Here is a 20503-nt window from a genome sequence, read left to right on the forward strand (position 1 = left end):
GGTCTAATTTAAATTATTAATATTTTTTATTATTTTTAAAAATTATATTTTTTTTATTTACAAATATACATATCTAGTTTATCGTATAAACGAGATAATTATAAATATATCTCGTTTACATTGCAAACGAAATAAGTATATTTTGAAATAATACTGATCCGACCGTTACTAGATCGATGTCATAACTCGGCATCAAACACCATAACTTGGCATTATGGACCATAACTCGGCATAAAGCATTACATTTCAGCTCAACAGACTGCCTTCTAAAAGTGAAACATCCAACCTAACATTACCACCCACTAAATTCTAATAATTACTCTCTAATACCGATGACCAACAAAAGTATAACAAACCTACTTTGCTACACATATAAAGGTATGACCTTCTACCCCAAGGACATACATTGAATTCTCAATACTAACTTAAGCTTCGGAGTGCTATTGCAGGTGCACTTCCCCCTTTTTTGTTCGTACTCTGCACGATTGGACATCTCCCTAGGTGGAATGCTCGGACTGTTCCAAGGCTCATAAATCGGCATTGAAGATAACAACTCGACATCGATTCCCAACAGCCGAGCTCCCCTCCAGGTATCCATATAGGAACAATTGGCGTCCATCGTGGGGTCGAGAATATAATTCTTTCTTTATTTCATCGGCCTCGATGTTCTCACCTAGAGCCATGGCTGAGCAACTTTCACCTACGCCATCTGAACTTCCACCACATGTGACGACATTATCAAGGAAATCTTGAATTCAAAGCTGATCAAGCTATCATAAAAAGCCGGCAACTATCCAAACTCAAAGGGTGCAGACAGATCAAAATATTGTACTTTTCATCAAAAGCACGGACACACCACTGACGAGTGTGTTATCGCCAAAGACCTTTTAGAATGGTTAGCTCGTCAAGGTCATCTTGATAAGTACATCGGCGGCCATCTACAACAGCGTGCACCTCCCCTTGGTGATCAAAGCTTGGCAACACAGCATGGCCGAGATAAAGATCGATCGAACACCAATCCCCTCGACCAACCAAGACGTATCATTAACTGTATTTCTGGAGGTTTTGTAGGTTGAGGCACCACAAGCTTGGCAAGAAAGCGATCTTACTGAGCTATGCTTTCCATAGTAGCCGGTCAACATCAACGTCAGACACCTCCACAGTTTCCTCACATAACATTCCAAACCTCCAACCTTAACACCAGCATAACAAATCTAGACGACCCCGTTGTGATTTTCCTCCAGCTCGGAGATCTCCTAGTCAAAAAAGTTTTACTGGACCCTGGGAGTAGCGCCGATGTTCTTTTTTACTCTACATTTTAGAAGATGAAGCTAAGCAACAACATCTTCCAACCTTCCACCGGAGACTTGGTCGATTTCTCAGGTGAGAGGGTCCCGGTTATGGGCTCCGTGTGGTTCCAAACCATACTTGGCGAGGTTCCCTTATCAAAAACTTCAGATATTCAATACTTAGCCGTTGACTGTTTTAGTCCTTACAATTTGATACTTGGCCGACCTTTCTTAAATAAGTTCAGCGCTATTGTTTCTACAATTCATCTTTGTGTTAAGTTTCCTTTGTAGGATAATACAATTGCAACTATTCACAGTGATGTCCGAGAGGCCAGAGAATGCTACAACAACAGTTTTAAAAACCTAACCAAAGTATACAAGCTCATGTCCACAACATCAGCAACCAAGACGAGCTACCAGTCCTGGCCGAGCTTGATCCCAGGGCAGGAATCCCCGAACGACCAACCCCGACCGAGGACTTGCATAAATCTATTTTGCAGGTAGCACGGAAAAGTTCACTTACGTTAGATCCACACTAAGCTCAGAAGAGAAGGACTTATTCCGAGCATTCCTACAACAAAATGCTGACTTGTTTGCTTGGATCCCAGCTGACATGCCAAGCATTGACCCATCCATCATATCCCACAAACTGGCATTGGATCCGTCTGTCCGACCTATAGCACAGAAAAAGTAAAACCTCAGCCATGACCGAAAACAAGCCTCTCTGGAGGAAACCAAGAAGCTCATCAATGCCGGTTTCATTCAAGAAATCAGGTTCACAACATGGTTGGCGAATGTCGTCATGGTAAAAAAGCATAATGGTAAATGGCGCATGTGTGTTAATTTCACTGATCTCAACAAAGCATGCCCAAAAAACTCTTATCCCTTAGCATCTATTGATTCTTTAGTTGACAATGCTTCAGGTTATGAAAAACTTAGCTTTATGGATGCATACTCTGGCTACAACTAGATCCAAATGCATCCATCCGATAAAAGTAAGACCGCTTTTATTACAGAATATGGAAACTACTATTATAAGGTCATGCCATTTGGCCTTAAGAATTCAGGTGCAATATATCAACGACGGATGGACAAAGTATTCGCCCAACAGATCAGTAGGAACATTGAAGTCTACGTTGATGACATGGTTGCCAAAACGAATACCGGCAACAACCACCTTGATGACCTCGCAGAAATCTTCGGACAGATCCGAAAATACAACATGCGGTTAAACCTTGAGAAGTGCGCATTCGGCGTACAAAGTGGCAAATTCCTCGGCTTCATGCTCACCAGCCGAGGTATTGAAGCAAATCCAGAAAAGTGCCGATCTGTTTTGGATATGAAGAGCCCACAAACTATAAAAAAAGTCCAACAGCTAACAGGAAGACTTGTTGCACTCTCTAGATTCTTACCTTGCCTAGCTTCTAAATCTTCCTATTTTTTCCAAACTTTAAAAAAGGAAAAGGCTTTCCAATGGACCGATGAATGTGAACGTGTATTCACAACCATCAAAGAAACTCTTTCAAAACCACCAATTTTACAAACACCCCTTCAAAGGGAACCACTATTTTTATATTTATCTGTGACTAACTGGGCTGTAAGCTCCACTCTTATTGCAGAAAGGCAAAAGCAGCACTTGCCGATCTATTTCACCAGCAAAACACTACAGAATGCAGAAATTCGTTATCCAAGCATTGAGAAGCTAGCTTTGGTTCTGGTTTTCTCGGCACGAAGACTTCGACCATACTTCCAAAGTCATGTCATCTATGTTTGAACAGATCAACCCCTGCGGTAAGTCCTTCAAAAACCAGAACTAGCTGGCCGACTAGTAAAATGGTCGGTAGAACTTTCGGAATTTGATATCAGATACTAAGGCCGATCATCCATCAAGTCTCAATTCTTGGCCGATTTCATTGCCGAATTCACAGTCCCAGACGCAACCGAAGATTCAACCCACTGGTCTTTATATGTAAATGGCTCCTCTAACCCACAAGGGTGTGGAGCTGGAATCATACTAGACGACGGAAATGGTAATGTGATCGAACAATCGCTACACTTTTCCTTCAAGGCAAGTAACAACTAGAGTGAGTATGAAGCTCTTATTTCCGGGCTCAGACTCGCTGCCGATCTCAACATTGTCGAGCTTAAGGTATATTGTGACTCCCTGCTCATCGTCCAGCAGGTAAACGAGCTATAACAGGTAAAAGACCCTTTATTATCAAAATACCTTGCAATTGTTCAAACCTTACTTTCAAGATTTCATAAATGTGACATTAAACATATACCTCGGGAGGACAATAGCCGAGATGACATCCTATCTAAGCTCGCCAGCACTTAAACAAATAAATCCTCCCTTCACCAATCTACGCTAATTCAACCCTGTATACAATTAACAGAAGTTCTAAGTGTAACGCAGGGCGCAGATTGGAGAACACCATACATAAACTATTTTCGGAAAGGGATCTTGCCAGGCGAAGTCGAAAACATTCGGCACTTCTGTCGACAAGCTTTGTTTTTTACTATATATAACAATTGCCTGTATAAACAAGGATTCTCTTGTCCTTTACTAAAATGTCTTTGCAGATCAGAAGTTGATCTTGCACTAGCCGAGGTGCACGAAGGTATTTGTGGTACACACCTCGGAGCCAGGAGCCTGTGTTCCAAAATCCTCCGAGCTAGTTTCTATTGGCCGACATTGCAACAAGATTGTAAAGCAAAAGTCAAAAGCTGTGACAACTGCTAGAAACACAGTCCGATCACACACCTTCTAGCCGAACTCCTACACTGAGGTAAGTTGGCTGTTAAACTAATGGGGTCTCAACATCCTCGGTCCTTTCCCCTTAGCGGCCAGACAGGTAAAATTTTTAATACTAGCAATTGATTACTTTTCAAAATGGATAGAGGCACAACCCTTAGCAAAGATCGCCTCACAACAAATGATTTCCTTTTTATGGAAACATATTTTCTATAGATTCGGCATACCTCGGCACATTATCACTGATAATGGCCGCCAGTTTGCCAACCACAAATTCATCTCCTTTTGGCAGAACTTAAAGGTCAAACAACATTTCTCATCGGTAGAGCACCCACAAACAAATGGACTAGCAGAAGCCGCGAATAAGTTCATCCTTCATGCCTTACGAAAGAAACTCGACGACGCCAAAGAACCTTGGGCCGAACCCATTCCAGAGATCATATGGGGATATAATACCAGAATCCACTCAACAACAAAGGAAAAACCTTTCCGACTAGTATACGGCTCCGACGCCATGATACCTGTGGAGGTCTCTCAAGCCTTACTACGCACTCAAATGGATGACCATACTACAAGAGATAAATCTCGGCAATTTGAAATGGACCTCCTTGAAGAAGTCCGATCTTCAACAGTAATCAAACACCAAGCTATGCAACAGCATATAGCTCGGTGATTGATGCCAAGGCATCTTAGGCTAGTTTCACTAGCCTTTTTCTTTTATTTTTAGTTGTTTTATGCATTTTCTTGAGCCTTAAGTAATCATTTGGGCCAAATAGTCATGCTTGTCTTAAATCATTCAACATGAAGATTTTGATGCAAATTCCATGAGTTTTTAGTTATATTACTTGAATGCTATGAATGGAAGATTTCTCATGAAATTTTGCAAGACTTTGATGTAATTGTTTGGATGATTTCAGGGAAGAAGAGGCTAGGCAAGGAAGCAACAAAATCAATAAAGGAAGCTTGAATATCACATGTGGAGTTTAAGTTCCAGTTTAAGCTTAAACTGGAACTTAAACTACCAAGCCATATAATGCTGGAATTGAAGTTTAACCTCCAGTTTAACCTCCAGTTTAACCTTAAAACTGGAGGTTAAACGCCAGAAGTAAGAAAGGCACCAGGAGCATTCCACGTTTAAGCTCCAGTTTAACCTTAAACTGGAGCTTAAACATGTTCGACTATTTTTCTCCTCCAGGGTTGCTTTCTCATTTCCACGTTTAAGCTTCAGTTTAACCTTAAACTGAAGCTTAAACGTGCTCGAGCTTGTGCCTCCAGGGAGTGCCAGCGTTTAAGCTCCAGTTTAAGCTTAAACTGGAGCTTAAACGTGTTATATGGAACAGCTTGACCATGCCTTCTTCAAACATAAATAACTTGAGCTACAAAACTCCAAATGAGGTGATTCAAAATGCATTGGAAAGAAGACATCTAGAGCTTTCCAAGCATATATGGCATGCATGGTGGATACTAAAAATTGAGGGAGAAAACAGCCCCGTAATGTGCATAGAAGAGCATAGTACCAACATGCAATCAGGCCAGCTGACCTCTTCACCTTCCATGGAGTATAACTCGAGTTGTAGAAATCCAATTGAGGTGCTTCCAGTTGCGTTAGAAAGCTGACATCCATAGCTTTCCAACGAGGTATAATAGTCTATATTTGGCATCAAATTGGCAAGGTTGACAAGAGAACAAAGTGACGACTCAAGAAAGGGGGGTGCAACGTTTGAGTGTAGTTTAATGGATCATTATCCTTTTTGGATCAATTATGTCACTCTACCCTTCAAGCAAGCAAGGCCCATCAACAACACCAAATCAAGGCCACAAGAATCATCTAGAATAGTTTATTTTCATTTGATTGTAATTTGCTTTGAATTTCATTTTCATTTTGTAATTTAGGGAGCCTATTTAAAGGCCTTAGTTCCTGCATTTGAAGGGGACAGGAGAAAAGGGGAATCCAGCCCCTGAGGGGGCATCGGGGAACTTTGGATCATTTTCTTGAGTTTTGTAATTGAATTCAGAGCTATGACTCACTAAACCCCTTTCATTGGGTTAGGGAGCTCTATTGTAATTCAATGAATCAATAATAGTTTATTCTTCTTCTTCAATCTTTTCTCTTGAATTTTGTTAGAAAGCTTCTCGATCTAATTCCATTGGTTAGTTGTCTTGGGAAAGAGACTATCCATAATTGGAATCCTTCGGAACCTTGGGAAAGGAATGGAGGATTCATGCTAGAGAAGCTTTCTCACAGTGAATTGGATTGGGATTTGGATGGATATTGTGACATGTAATCCTACCAAATTGTGGTTCATGAAACTGTGTGGTATAATCAGTGATCGAGCATCATCTCTTCTTACAAACATTTAAACCAAGGGATTGGGAATTTGTTTGTTTTTAGAGAGAATTGGTGAGCCAAGGGATTGGGATCCAATCATATAAGATTGCCAAGCAAAATTCAATGAACGCATTGGTTGAGGAAGAGATAAACATGTTTTGATTCGGAGATCTCAATATCTCCTAAAACCCAATGAATTCCCCATCTCCGATTTCCACTTTCTCTTTACATTCTGCAATTAAATTCATGCAATCACCCCCATCCCTTTTAATTTCAGCAATTTAGCTTCTCGCTCTTTAATTCATGCAATTTTACATTCCGCAATTCTCATCTAAATCTTGATTCCGCTCAACTAGAACATACTTCTAATCCGAATTGCTCACTCAACCAATCCTTGTGGGATTCGACCTCACTCTATTGTGAGTTTTTACTTGACGATAACCGGTGCACTTGCCGGAAGGAATTTTGCCGATCGTGCAATTTCCTAAATCGTGGCATAACAAGTTTATGCGCATCAAGTTTATGGCGCCGTTGCCGGGGATTGGTTTTCGATTGACAATTCTCCAATTGGAAGTTAACTAGATTGAGCAATTTTTCTTTTCTTTTGTTAATAGTTTTTGTTTCAGTTTATTACTGCTAATTTCTGCAAATTTTAATTTGTTTTCTTTGCTTATTCACTTGTTAGCATACTAACCACTAGCTGTTTGTGATATTGCCTCACTATGGAATTTCCACTATCTTTGGATGAGTATTGTTTGAGACTGAGCACATTGCAAAAAAGAAAGGAGTATCCATCATCTTTTGGTCAATCAAAATTCATGAGAAACTCTCCACCACCACAGAATGATTCTTGTTATTATGCTCATGGTGGGTGGGAGTATCAGGAACAGGAAACCGGGTACTTCCCAGAGCCACAAAATGGTCCATGTTTTGGTGAATTTGATCACTACTCAAGTTGTGGCTGGGAAGATCAAAACCAAAGAGATTTCACTTATTCACACCCCATTCATCAAGAGCCATCACCTCTGAATTATCCAACCTCACCTCCTAGTTTTACATATCCAAATTCTTCATCACTTGAGCATTTCTCAGCACAAAATTTCTTCTCAAATTCATACAATTCATTTCACTATCCACAAGACTTATTCCACTACACACAAGAGTCATACCACTACCAACACTCCAACCAAAGACTCTATCAGCCCACACAAAACACATACTCCCAGCCACCATATCACAGCCAAGATAATCAACCTCATCAACCCAATCCGAACCAACAATTTCAAGATCAATTAAACAGGATAGAAGGAATGATTGCAACTATGGGCAGAGATGTGGCCGATTTGAAAAGCTTTAAGGAAGAAGTGATATCCAACTTACAAAATCATGGTGCTGCCATTCAAAAGCTAGAAGCACAAATTGGATATCTATCAAAGCAAATCCCTACCCACAATTCTTCTAGTGATACCATGGCAAACCCAAGGGAGGAATCAGAAGAACAAGAAAGGGAGAAAGTCAATCAAGGGAGATCACACTCCAATGACACAGAGAGTTGCAAAGAGGAAGGGTTCATTGAACCACAAATTCAGGAAGCTTTTGATGAACAGGATACTCCAACTGTCCAACAACAACCAAGTTCTGAGATCAAGGATGTGAAGGCAGTAGAAACAAGCACCAAAATGAGGATTGTGACCGAGAAACAAAGGATCATATCCATGAAGAAGAGAAGGTCGAAGAACAATCCAACTCCTGAGCCAACAAGCAAGTTCACTCAAGCCAATCACAAGGGAAAGCTTGCTGGAAAGAAGCATTCACAACAAGGGGCACTAACTAGCTCCTTTATCCACTTGAAGTCATTCCTCTTAACAAACTGGAAGAAGAGGAAGAAAGTCAGGAACAACATGTCAAGCTAATGACGTTAAAGAAGCGCTTGTTGGGAGGCAACCCAACCAAAGGTAGTTTTTCTTTTCTAGTTATTTCAATAAAAGAGTTAAGTAGATTTATCTGTATTGCAAGGAGCTAAGTTTGGTGTTGCACACCAAAACAATTCAAGGGTGAATGTGAGATTCTAAGTTTGGTGTTCCACCAAAAAAACTTCATTAAAAGCACATTTCTACCTCAGCATGACTAGTCACTAGCTCCAACCAATCAGGGAAACTACTTAAACAATAGTTTAATTTCTAGTTCATAGTTTCTTTTTCTAGTTCATAGTTATTTTCTTAATAAAAGCACATGAGGTTTTCTGCATATGATCCCAATTGCTGCATATGGCAAGGAACTAAGTTTCGTGTTCACACACCAATCTAAGTTCAGAGGCCTACAAACATCCATGCATGCTAACCAATTCTCAAAGTGCTTGGGGAACAAGCAACTTCTAATAGCTTTGCAGGAAGACAATCAATCTCATGGAAGGAATATACATCATCATCAAAGAGAACACCAAGGCTAGGAAGGATGATAAACAACAAAGAAGATGCTAAAAGGTTGTATTGTCACTTAATTGCTTGTACTTTGAATTGCTGATATTTGAAGTTTGCATGCACCCTTGCTTTAAGTTTGAGTCATTGCAGTTTTTGTTTGTCTGTTTGTTTAATTTTCAAATAAGTGATAGTCTAAGTGTCTGGATAACTTCATCTTCTTAAACAAATGCTTGCCATGCTTGTTCTGTTTCCATAAAATAAAAGAAATGTTTGAACAAAAGTAACTCAATTCCATTTGGTAAGAAATCAAATAAGATTAAGTGGTGGTATACATGTTTGATTGAATAGTCAGCTCACTAAGAAATAAAGTTAGAATTGTCACTTTTAGTGGAAATTAGGATGCTGTCTATGGATCTTGATGAATAAATGTCTTTGGCCATGAAAAAGAAAGAAAAAGAAGAAGAAAAAGCCACTGAAAAAGGGCAACCAAAAAGCAAAAAAATTGAGAAAATAAGCTAGGCACCAATGGTTTGAACTTCTGAGACAAATGCCTGTGGTGTTTATGTATTAAGGATATGCTTGGATGAATAAGTTCTGAGGAGTGTTTCAACACTTGGTAACTTGGGTTAACTAACCCGGGATTATCAACCAAAAGTCCATTATCAAGAGCAACCTAAATACAAAACATTTAGTCACACAAAGAGGTGCTGGGCACCAATGTCTCAAGAAGAAATGTGAACTAAAATGCCTGTAGTGGATATGTGTAGTGCACTAATAAGAAAAAGAAAATGCCAAAGGCTTGAGCAACACATGACACTGAGCAACAAGGAGCAAATAAGCTCAAAGAAAAAGAAAAACAAAGAAAAGAAACTTGCCAAGGATATGTGAATAACAAGAGGCCATAAGCAGTGTTTTAGTGGAAACATAAAAAGTGACATTCTTACCTAAGAAACAATAAAGTGATGCTGCAACAACTTTCTGCATGAACACCCCATTAATCAATGTCAATTACTTACTGATATGGCTAATGAATTTACTTTCTGTTTCATTCTTTCTTCTCAATAATTCAGAACTTGCTTGGGGACAAGCAAGGATTAAGTTTGGTGTTGTGATGCCAAGGCATCTTAGGCTAGTTTCACTAGCCTTTTTCTTTTAATTTTAGTTGTTTTATGCATTTTCTTGAGCCTTAAGTAATCATTTGGGCCAAATAGTCATGCTTGTCTTAAATCATTCAACATGAAGATTTTGATGCAAATTCCATGAGTTTTTAGTTATATTACTTGAATGCTATGAATGGAAGATTTCTCATGAAATTTTGCAAGACTTTGATGTAATTGTTTGGATGATATCAGGGAAGAAGAGGCTAGGCAAGGAAGCAACAAAATCAATAAAGGAAGCTTGAATATCACATGTGGAGTTTAAGTTCCAGTTTAAGCTTAAACTGGAACTTAAACTACCAAGCCATATAATGCTGGAATTGAAGTTTAACCTCCAGTTTAACCTTAAACTGGAGGTTAAACGCCAGAAGTGAGAATCTCACCAGGGGAGCATTTCCATGTTTAACCTCCAGTTTAACCTTAAAACTGGAGGTTAAACGCCAGAAGTAAGAAAGGCACCAGGAGCATTCCACGTTTAAGCTCCAGTTTAACCTTAAACTGGAGCTTAAACGTGTTCGACTATTTTTCTCCTCCAGGGTTGCTTTCTCATTTCCACGTTTAAGCTTCAGTTTAACCTTAAACTGAAGCTTAAACGTGCTCGAGCTTGTGCCTCCAGGGAGTGCCAGCGTTTAAGCTCCAGTTTAAGCTTAAACTGGAGCTTAAACGTGTTATATGGAACAGCTTGACCATGCCTTCTTCAAACATAAATAACTTGAGCTACAAAACTCCAAATGAGGTGATTCAAAATGCATTGGAAAGAAGACATCTAGAGCTTTCCAAGCATATATGGCATGCATGGTGGATACTAAAAATTGAGGGAGAAAACAGCCCCGTAATGTGCATAGAAGAGCATAGTACCAACATGCAATCAGGCCAGCTGACCTCTTCACCTTCCATGGAGTATAACTCGAGTTGTAGAAATCCAATTGAGGTGCTTCCAGTTGCGTTAGAAAGCTGACATCCATAGCTTTCCAACGAGGTATAATAGTCTATATTTGGCATCAAATTGGCAAGGTTGACAAGAGAACAAAGTGACGACTCAAGAAAGGGGGGTGCAACGTTTGAGTGTAGTTTAATGGATCATTATCCTTTTTGGATCAATTATGTCACTCTACCCTTCAAGCAAGCAAGGCCCATCAACAACACCAAATCAAGGCCACAAGAATCATCTAGAATAGTTTATTTTCATTTGATTGTAATTTGCTTTGAATTTCATTTTCATTTTGTAATTTAGGGAGCCTATTTAAAGGCCTTAGTTCCTGCATTTGAAGGGGACAGGAGAAAAGGGGAATCCAGCCCCTGAGGGGGCATCGGGGAACTTTGGATCATTTTCTTGAGTTTTGTAATTGAATTCAGAGCTATGACTCACTAAACCCCTTTCATTGGGTTAGGGAGCTCTATTGTAATTCAATGAATCAATAATAGTTTATTCTTCTTCTTCAATCTTTTCTCTTGAATTTTGTTAGAAAGCTTCTCGATCTAATTCCATTGGTTAGTTGTCTTGGGAAAGAGACTATCCATAATTGGAATCCTTCGGAACCTTGGGAAAGGAATGGAGGATTCATGCTAGAGAAGCTTTCTCACAGTGAATTGGATTGGGATTTGGATGGATATTGTGACATGTAATCCTACCAAATTGTGGTTCATGAAACTGTGTGGTATAATCAGTGATCGAGCATCATCTCTTCTTACAAACATTTAAACCAAGGGATTGGGAATTTGTTTGTTTTTAGAGAGAATTGGTGAGCCAAGGGATTGGGATCCAATCATATAAGATTGCCAAGCAAAATTCAATGAACGCATTGGTTGAGGAAGAGATAAACATGTTTTGATTCGGAGATCTCAATATCTCCTAAAACCCAATGAATTCCCCATCTCCGATTTCCACTTTCTCTTTACATTCTGCAATTAAATTCATGCAATCACCCCCATCCCTTTTAATTTCAGCAATTTAGCTTCTCGCTCTTTAATTCATGCAATTTTACATTCCGCAATTCTCATCTAAATCTTGATTCCGCTCAACTAGAACATACTTCTAATCCGAATTGCTCACTCAACCAATCCTTGTGGGATTCGACCTCACTCTATTGTGAGTTTTTACTTGACGATAACCGGTGCACTTGCCGGAAGGAATTTTGCCGATCGTGCAATTTCCTAAATCGTGGCATAACAAGTTTATGCGCATCAGTGATACAACCAGAAACTTCATCCAAGGTCCTTCCAAGTAGACGACCTTGTGCTTAGAAGAACCGAACAGGCTAGAAAACCGTCAAGCCATGCAAACTAGCAGCTAACTGGGAGGGCCCTTTCTGAATTATTGAGGTCATTGATAACGGAGCCTACCAACTACAAACCCTAGATGGTAATATTATATCTAACACTTGGAATGAATCATCTTTAAAGTTATACTATAGTTAAAAGTCAGGGACAGGCAAGTACTCTTTTTCCTACTGCCAAGATTTTACCCAAAAACGGGTTTTGCTTGGAGAGGTTTTAACGAGACTGGCCTACCTGCACCTTTGTAATCAAAGGTCCAACAATTTTTTAATCCATTCTATTTAAACTATGGACATATTTACTTTCTTTTCACAACTTTGGCTATTACCGTGCTGCATTTCATTCCGAATCCTATCAATCGGAACTCGCCGATCAAAACTAAGCAAACTACATTACGAATCCGATTAATCAGAATTAGCCAGTCAAATAAATGCCTGTACTCTATTCGAAATCAGAGTTATCGGACCTTATAGATAAATCAAATAAACAAATTTTATCCCGAATCCGAATATTCAGACTTCACCGATCATAAAACAATTACCGATCAAATCAGATAAACCGATCTTTACATCTGTATCTCTCATAGATATAGCAAATCAGTTCTTCACAACCTTCTATAACTGACAAACACTGAACAAACAACCAGCTGCCTTCCCCAAACACAATTGGCTAACCATCACTCCATTCCAACCATTCAACCAATATTCAAAAATTTCAAAAAGGATCTCAGCAGTCATAACATACTCACAACTAATCCAACATGCCCGGAAATATCAAAAGGTACAAACTCAAAATTACCTATTTATCAAAATATGTACTGCCTATTCTTTTTTATCAGAAAAGGCATATACAAAAAACATTCAAATGTTCACAAAAGAGCAAGCCAGTACAACACAGAACTAACAGTTCATAACAACAAATGCAATAGCAGAAACATATAAATTAAGCCAGCAATCATGATTCAACATTTTCATCCTCCTCCTCAAAAACTCCATCATCTTCCACCATGACTTTATCTCTAATGATTTTTCCCGGATCCATCTGAGAAAAATCAGCATCAGGAACCAGAAACTTTGCCTGTAGCGAAGCCCTTTCAAAACCTTCAACGAAGGAGTCCAATATTTTCGTTGCCTTAATTTTCTCGAACTCCTTTAATTTTGCTGTTACTTCAACCACATGAGCAGTCATAGAAGAAAGTTTGGCCTCCTTCTTCTTCAAATCCTCAACCTCTTTGGAATAGTTTTCTTTCATCAACTTCAAATCTTTCTCACTCTTTGACAACTTCGCCTCCAACTCAACAACCTTTGCATTCTTTACGCCGAGCTCTTCCTTCATTACTAAGAATGACTTCTGATCGGACAGCTTGCGATGCTTCTTTTCTTAGCTTGGACCAAGGCTTGCCAAACGGAGACCAATAACCTTTACCAAAACAAACAAACAGCATCACACTAACCACTTATATCAAACATATAAAATGATCAAACCCAGTTTACTTTACCTGCATATATTGGTCGATCACAGTGTCATCAACTTCCTCGGCCAAAGTCACGTCTACCGACGACTGACAAACTTCGTCGGCAACGGCCATATATGGGAAATCTTTGGCCTACACCGATGACCCATCACTCTGCTCGGCAAGTTCATGTATCCTCTTTTGATTCCCTATAAATTTCTAAAGATCATCTACCGGCATCTCTTCCTCCTCAGAACCCTCAGATAGGTCCACTAGATCGCCCTTCTTTCTTTTCAAAATAACCTTTCTTCTTCTAAGTTTCGGCTAGTCCACCTCACCAGCCCCGACCACTCTATCAGCCTTTGACGTTGAACTCTCCTTCTCAAGGTTTTTGCTCTTCACCCGAGCTCTTAGGGTCGCTGCAGAAACTCCAGGATATTTTCCACCTACCACAAGAAAAATCAAACGGTTATAAGTAATTTTCACTTTTTTAAATGCTTTCCAGGAAAACAGCTCACCTAAGTAATCCACTACAGCTTGCCTATTTTCATCCCACTGCAATAACTCAAACACCGACAACAAGTTCTTCCGATCTATTCCTTCCACCAAATATTCGATAATACACTGATTCCTGGGACATATTGATTCAGGCCCCAGAATACTCTGAGGTTCCGAACACCACCACAAAGGAAATTTCTCCCCCAGCAACTCGTCCATATAAAAAAGGGTCACCCTCCACATTCCTAATCTTTAGATACATCTCTTTAAAGTTTTTGAATGATGACTTGTAAAGCTTAAATACAGCAAACCCTGATGAACTGTTCAAATTCACCCAACCCCCCTTCCAAACACCTTTTGCCTGGAACAGTGAGAAAAACAACTCCACTGTAGGCGCCTCCTCCAAAAATTCTATCAGAATCTCAAACTCACGAAGGAATGCCCAACCATTAGGATGGAGTTGTGAAGGTGCACAGTTTAGTTGTTTCAGCACCTGACACTCGAAATCGCTAAATGGAAGCTTCACTCCCAACTCCTCTAACACACTACTGTACATATAAAAGAACTCAAAACCTTCCCCCCTGTGGAACACCCGATCATTAACAGCACAAGGAAGCAACTCCAATCGCAACCTACACCCACCCCTCACTACTTTACTGATGTCTATCTCCTTCACGGCACATTCGTCCAAAAATAGCAAATGCTTCCTGACATCCTCATTCACCCAATCATGCGACCAGTCAATTTTTTCCTTCTTCTCTTTCTCAAACCCCATTATCAAACAAATAACAGAAAAAAGGGAAAGAAAAACAAGCCAGAAAAAAGAGAAGAAAAATAGAGGTCACAGATGACATAAATAAAACAAGATAATACCTCTCTTGCTCATGTTTTGCTTCAAATTTCTCTGATAAAGCTCAAATAACCTTATGCCAAAATACCCAACCTTTTCAACTCCAAGGTTAAATTCAAAACCCCAAAACTGCTTCCCAATACTTCCAAACGTCACTTCAACTGCCCCAAGAGAAATGATGTGCATTGGGAAGACACACGTCATTAATAAGTATACGCACCAGTTTCTCTCTCTTATTAATATTACTTTATTAACTGTTTAACAAAGCATCTTGAACTGGGGGCTCTAACATCACGTCAAATGCCGAGTTAGGCACCAACTCATCGACCGACTTGTTCATTTAAAATCTCAACCTGCTTCATTAAACACAATTTCCAGGCCAAGCTTCGGGGATATGATCCGACCATTACTAGGCCGATGTCATAACTCGGCATCAAACATCATAACTCGGCATTATGGACCATAACTCGGCAAAAAGCGTTACATTCAGCTCAACGGACTGCCTTCTAAAAGTGAAATGTCCGACCTAACATTACCACCCACTAAATTCTAATAACTGCTATTCAATACTGATGGTAGAAAAATCGTCGGTAAAGAATTTCACAAAAATAATCGCGTTGCAAGTATAGTTCTAAACCGACAATTAAACCTCAATAAAATTTAATTTGTTTGTCACTTAAGCAAACCCAATAAAAATCAACCGAAGTATTTAAACCTCGGGTCGTCTCTCAAGGAATTGCAGGAAAGTGTACTTATAATTGGTTATGAGGAAGTATCTTTTTGGGTTTTTTAAATGTTGAACAAGGAATTTAAATGACATGGAAATAAACTAACAATTAAGAAAAGTCTTAGCAAGGATTGACAATTGGAATTCCTATCCACCATTATCATAGTCACTTGTAATGGTAATTACCTTTTACTATCACTTAGTTAACCTCTAACAATTGAAGGTAAGTCAAGTGAGAAAATCAACTTGAATTCACAAGTCCTAATAAAAAACTAGAGTTAGTGAAGTTCAAGCCAACTAGCTAGTTTCAATCACCAACCAACAAGAGACTTTGATGATTCAAGAGTCTCCAATTAATCAATTCAAGATAAGAATATAAAAATCTAACTTAAAACCCTCCCAAGTATTTTATCAAACACTTGGAAGGCACAACATAAAAAAACATAGAAAACTAGCAAAGAATATTAAATTCAAACAACCAATTACAAACATTAATAATAACAAACGAAGAAATGAGCAATAAACATGGAATACCACAAATTGCATTAAAAAGGGAAATCAAATCTAACATGAGAATTCATAAACTAAATTGGCAACATAAAGTAATCAACAAAGGAAATAAATAAACTAGAATGCTAGAACAATTAAAAGTGGAAGAGAAACTAAATTGAAAATAAGATAGAATTCAGAATTTGAAAAGGAATAAAACTAAGAACCCTAAAACCTAAAGAGAGGAGAGAGCTTTTCTCTTTAGAAAACTACATCTAAAACCTCATGTGTGAATAATGAGATGTGTCCAATTGATTCCTTCACTCTGCAGTCTCTAATCAGTGTTTTTGGGCTTGAAACTGGGGCAAAAACAGCCCAAAAATTGTCCCCAGCGTTTTCTGATACGTGCAGCACGTGGCTCTTTTCCCAACCTCAGCTATTATTTTGCACATTTTCACAGGAATATGCAACACCCAATTCTCAAACCAAACAAACCCAACTTTCCCACACTTAAATCATGAATACTCTTACTGGTCTAAGCTAACAAATGATTCAAATTAGGAACATTATTATTTTCCTCTTAGAGTTAGGGATGAGCTAAAGTAAAGAATAAATGGGGTTAAAAGGCTCAACATTGGTTTACAAAGGATAATGAAAAGGTTAAGGCCATATGGGTATGTTAGCTCAGTGAAACAATGCCTCAATCATGTTAGTGCATACATACATCAAACAATGGAAATATAGAATTAAGCAAGACAAAGATCACAATTTTAGAGAGAATAACACACACCAAAAATAAAATATTAGTTGATAAAATGCAACCAATCTAATAGGCTCAAAATCTCACTGGTTTTGTGTGTTCGAGCTCTAAACCATGTTCCAATATAATAATTTTTCAAACAAGTTCAATAAAAGTTTTAATTCAAATTAGTGAAATGCTATAAAAAATTTCTTGAAAAAGAATTCATCACTTCAACTAAGTAATGGTAAAATATGCACAAAATCAAACAAACATGCAATCAAACATGCAAATGCAACAACTAACAAATTAAACATTGGTGTTGAAAAAGGAAGTAACTAACCCACGGAAGTCGGTATCGACCTCCCCACACTTAAAGATTGCACCATCCTCAGTGCATACTAAGATATGCAAGTCGGCGGGTGGCTCCAACAGATGCGTTTTCTCCAAAGAATGTGCGTAGGAACTTGTTTGTCGCCCCATGTAAAAGTCTTATGTTTTCTTTCTTGATGGCCATCCTGAAAGAAGAGAAAAGGGAAGAAAAGTAACCCAGAAATAAAAATAAAAAACAAATAGAATATGGGTGGGTTGATGCCAAATAATGAGGGTCTCAACTACCTGGTAGCTACAACATGCAAGTGAGAAAGCAATATAGGCGAATGGCATATCAATAGTGCAAGAATTGTAATAATGGGGAAGAGATAGTGGGTCATGAAAGACAATATAAATTCATGTCAATGCAAAAGGAATACAAGTATCATAAAAGATTAGCATTGACTTAAATAATATCACTCAATCAGAATAAAACGAGTCATGAAGTACCAGAATAATGTAAGATATATTCAACAGTTGAGCAAGAAATTCAACACCGAAGAAAAAAAGTATCAAATTTAGAAAAGAAAATGAAAACATGCACAAAATTAAAATGCCATGAGTGAAAGTATGCAAATGCAATAAGGAGAATAGAATGAAAGAGAATAAGGGTGAGAAGTCAAAGGAATGAAGAAGAAGAAAGTAAGGAAGGAGGAAGAAAGAAGGAGAAAGGAGAGAAGAAAGAATTAAGAATTGAAGAATAGGGCACGACGTGTGCGCATACATCACGCGTGCGTGTGAAAATGGAAACGGCCATGCGACGCGTAAGCGTCTCCCACGCGTGTGCGTGGATGGTGAAAAATGCATTCTGACGCGTGAGCGTCGGTCACGTGTACGCTTGACTACTCGCGTGACTCCAGCACCATGGCCGCATAACTCTCTGTTCAATTCACTCTTTCAAGCCAATTTGCTTGCCCACGCGTACGCATTGCTGACGCTTACACGTGGATTGAAAAATTTGCAGGGGACGCGTATGCGTGAGGCACGCGTACGCGTGGAGTGGCCTGTGCGCCAGGCACCCCTCCCACTCGGCTCTCGCGCAACTCTCTGTTCATTTTTAATATGTTGCGCATACACATACGACGCGTGCGCGTCGTAGACGTTTGTGCGTCGATTCCCTCTCTTTTTTTTTATGCAAAATAAAAGTAAATATGCAGAACTGGAAATCAAGAATGATAGAAATAAATTAAAACTAATAAAAAGAAGGATCATACCATGGTGGGTTGTTTCCCACTTAGCACTTTTAGTTATTGTCCTTAAGTTGGACATTTGGTGAGCTCCTTGTCATGGTCGCTTGTGCTTGAACTCATCTTGAAACTACCACCAACGCTTGGACTTCCAATAAGCTCTATCAATACCAATTTCCCAAGTTTTAATGGAGTTCTTCACAAGCTTTGAGCTCCCAAAATTGATCCTCATATATTCCCGAATCCCAAATCTTGTTTCTACATCCGTCTTGAAGTGGATCACCATTGTCCCAACCGGGTGGCAAGCAGTCCGAAATCTCAATGTAGTACCAAACTCTTCTCTTAGATTCAACCAAATATTCACTAGTTCGACCCTTGCATCTAGCGCTTGAAGTATCAATCTTGATGAGCCTTGATTTGAAACTCCAACCACTAAACATCCTTCTCTTACGCTTAATGCCACATAGCTTCCTAAATTGACCATCGTTTTCAAGAATACCATACTCAAGTGGGATAGGAAGAAGAATAGAGATAAGTTTTACCCACACAAATGAAGGAGTAGATGGCATCCTAGGTAGAGAAATTTCCAACGATCTTGACAAAGCATGTTTAACTCCTGTCCACCCTTTCCAAAGGACTTCCACTTCCTCATCATTCTCAAACTCACTCAGAGAAGGCTCTTCATACCCACGGAGTTCATTTGCGGATGTAGCTTCATCACTAGGAAGACTTGATTCATGATCATCATCACCAAGGGAACTTACTTCTTGATCTATCCCATCCAACTTTTCATAAGGAATATGCCATGGAGGTTGTGCACTAGCCTCCTTGACATCAATTTCAATCTTCTTGGAGGAATACTCTACAACTCTAGATTCCCATGGAGGTTCGACATCTCCTAAGTCTTCAACCACTTCTTCCTCTTCAACTATTACGGCTTCCTCCACTTGTTACTATACAAAGTCACGTTCCTCATTGTCCACCAGAGTTTCTAGTGTCTCCTTCATGCTACGCTCTTCTATTGATTCTCCACATGTAGCTATGGGAGTACTTTGAGTGTCGAAGCGTAGAGAGGCTAAATTACCTACTACCTCGGTCAAGGTAGCTATGAACTCTTGTGTCGTCCTTTGCATCTCTCTTTGCTCTTGAAGAAGAATGCTTAGAGTGTCATCCATTGGAGATTGGGGTGGATATGAGGGTTCATTGCTTGGGAGGAAAGGTTCATGATATGAGGGTGGTTCATTATAATAAGGGTGTGGTTGTTCAACACTCTCCATCTTTTCCACTTGTTGCACAACACACTTCAATTCCTTGTTCTCACATGGGTCAAACTTTTGACAGATGGTTGCTTGAAGTCGATCCATTGCTTCCTTGAGATGATCCTTTGACTCTTGTTCCGCTTGGCTAACATAATTAGGATCATATGGCTCTTGGATTGATGGATATGGACATGGTGTATATGGAGGTGGTGGTTCTTGGGAGTAATTGTATCGGAATTGGAGTGGTTCTATATATGGTTCATATGGTTCATAAGGTGGTTGGTATGGTGGATAAGGGTTAGGATCATATGAGGGTGTTTGGTAGTAGGTGGCTTGTGAGTATGGTAGTTCAAAGCTATGTTGAGGAGGGGGTTCATAGGCATATGGTGGGACTGGGGCTTGTTGGTAACTACAAGAGAGTCTACCATATCCATTGGATTAATATGCACCTTGCAATGGTTCTTGCTCATAGAAAGTGAGTGGAGGTTGTTGCCAATAGGGTTGATCAAATCCTTGTGGCTCCTCCCATCTTTGATTGTCCCAACCTTGATGCATGTTCTCATTATAGCTTCCATTCCCTACAACATAATTTAAACCCAACTCGTAGCCAAAGGGATGAGAATTCATAGTAGTAAGAGAAATAAAAACTAATAAAAATAGGCAACAAAGTCCTAAAACTAACAAAAACTAACAAATAAGCAA

Source organism: Arachis hypogaea, chromosome 19, assembly GCF_003086295.3.
Source record: "Arachis hypogaea cultivar Tifrunner chromosome 19, arahy.Tifrunner.gnm2.J5K5, whole genome shotgun sequence".
Lineage (NCBI taxonomy): Eukaryota > Viridiplantae > Streptophyta > Magnoliopsida > Fabales > Fabaceae > Arachis > Arachis hypogaea.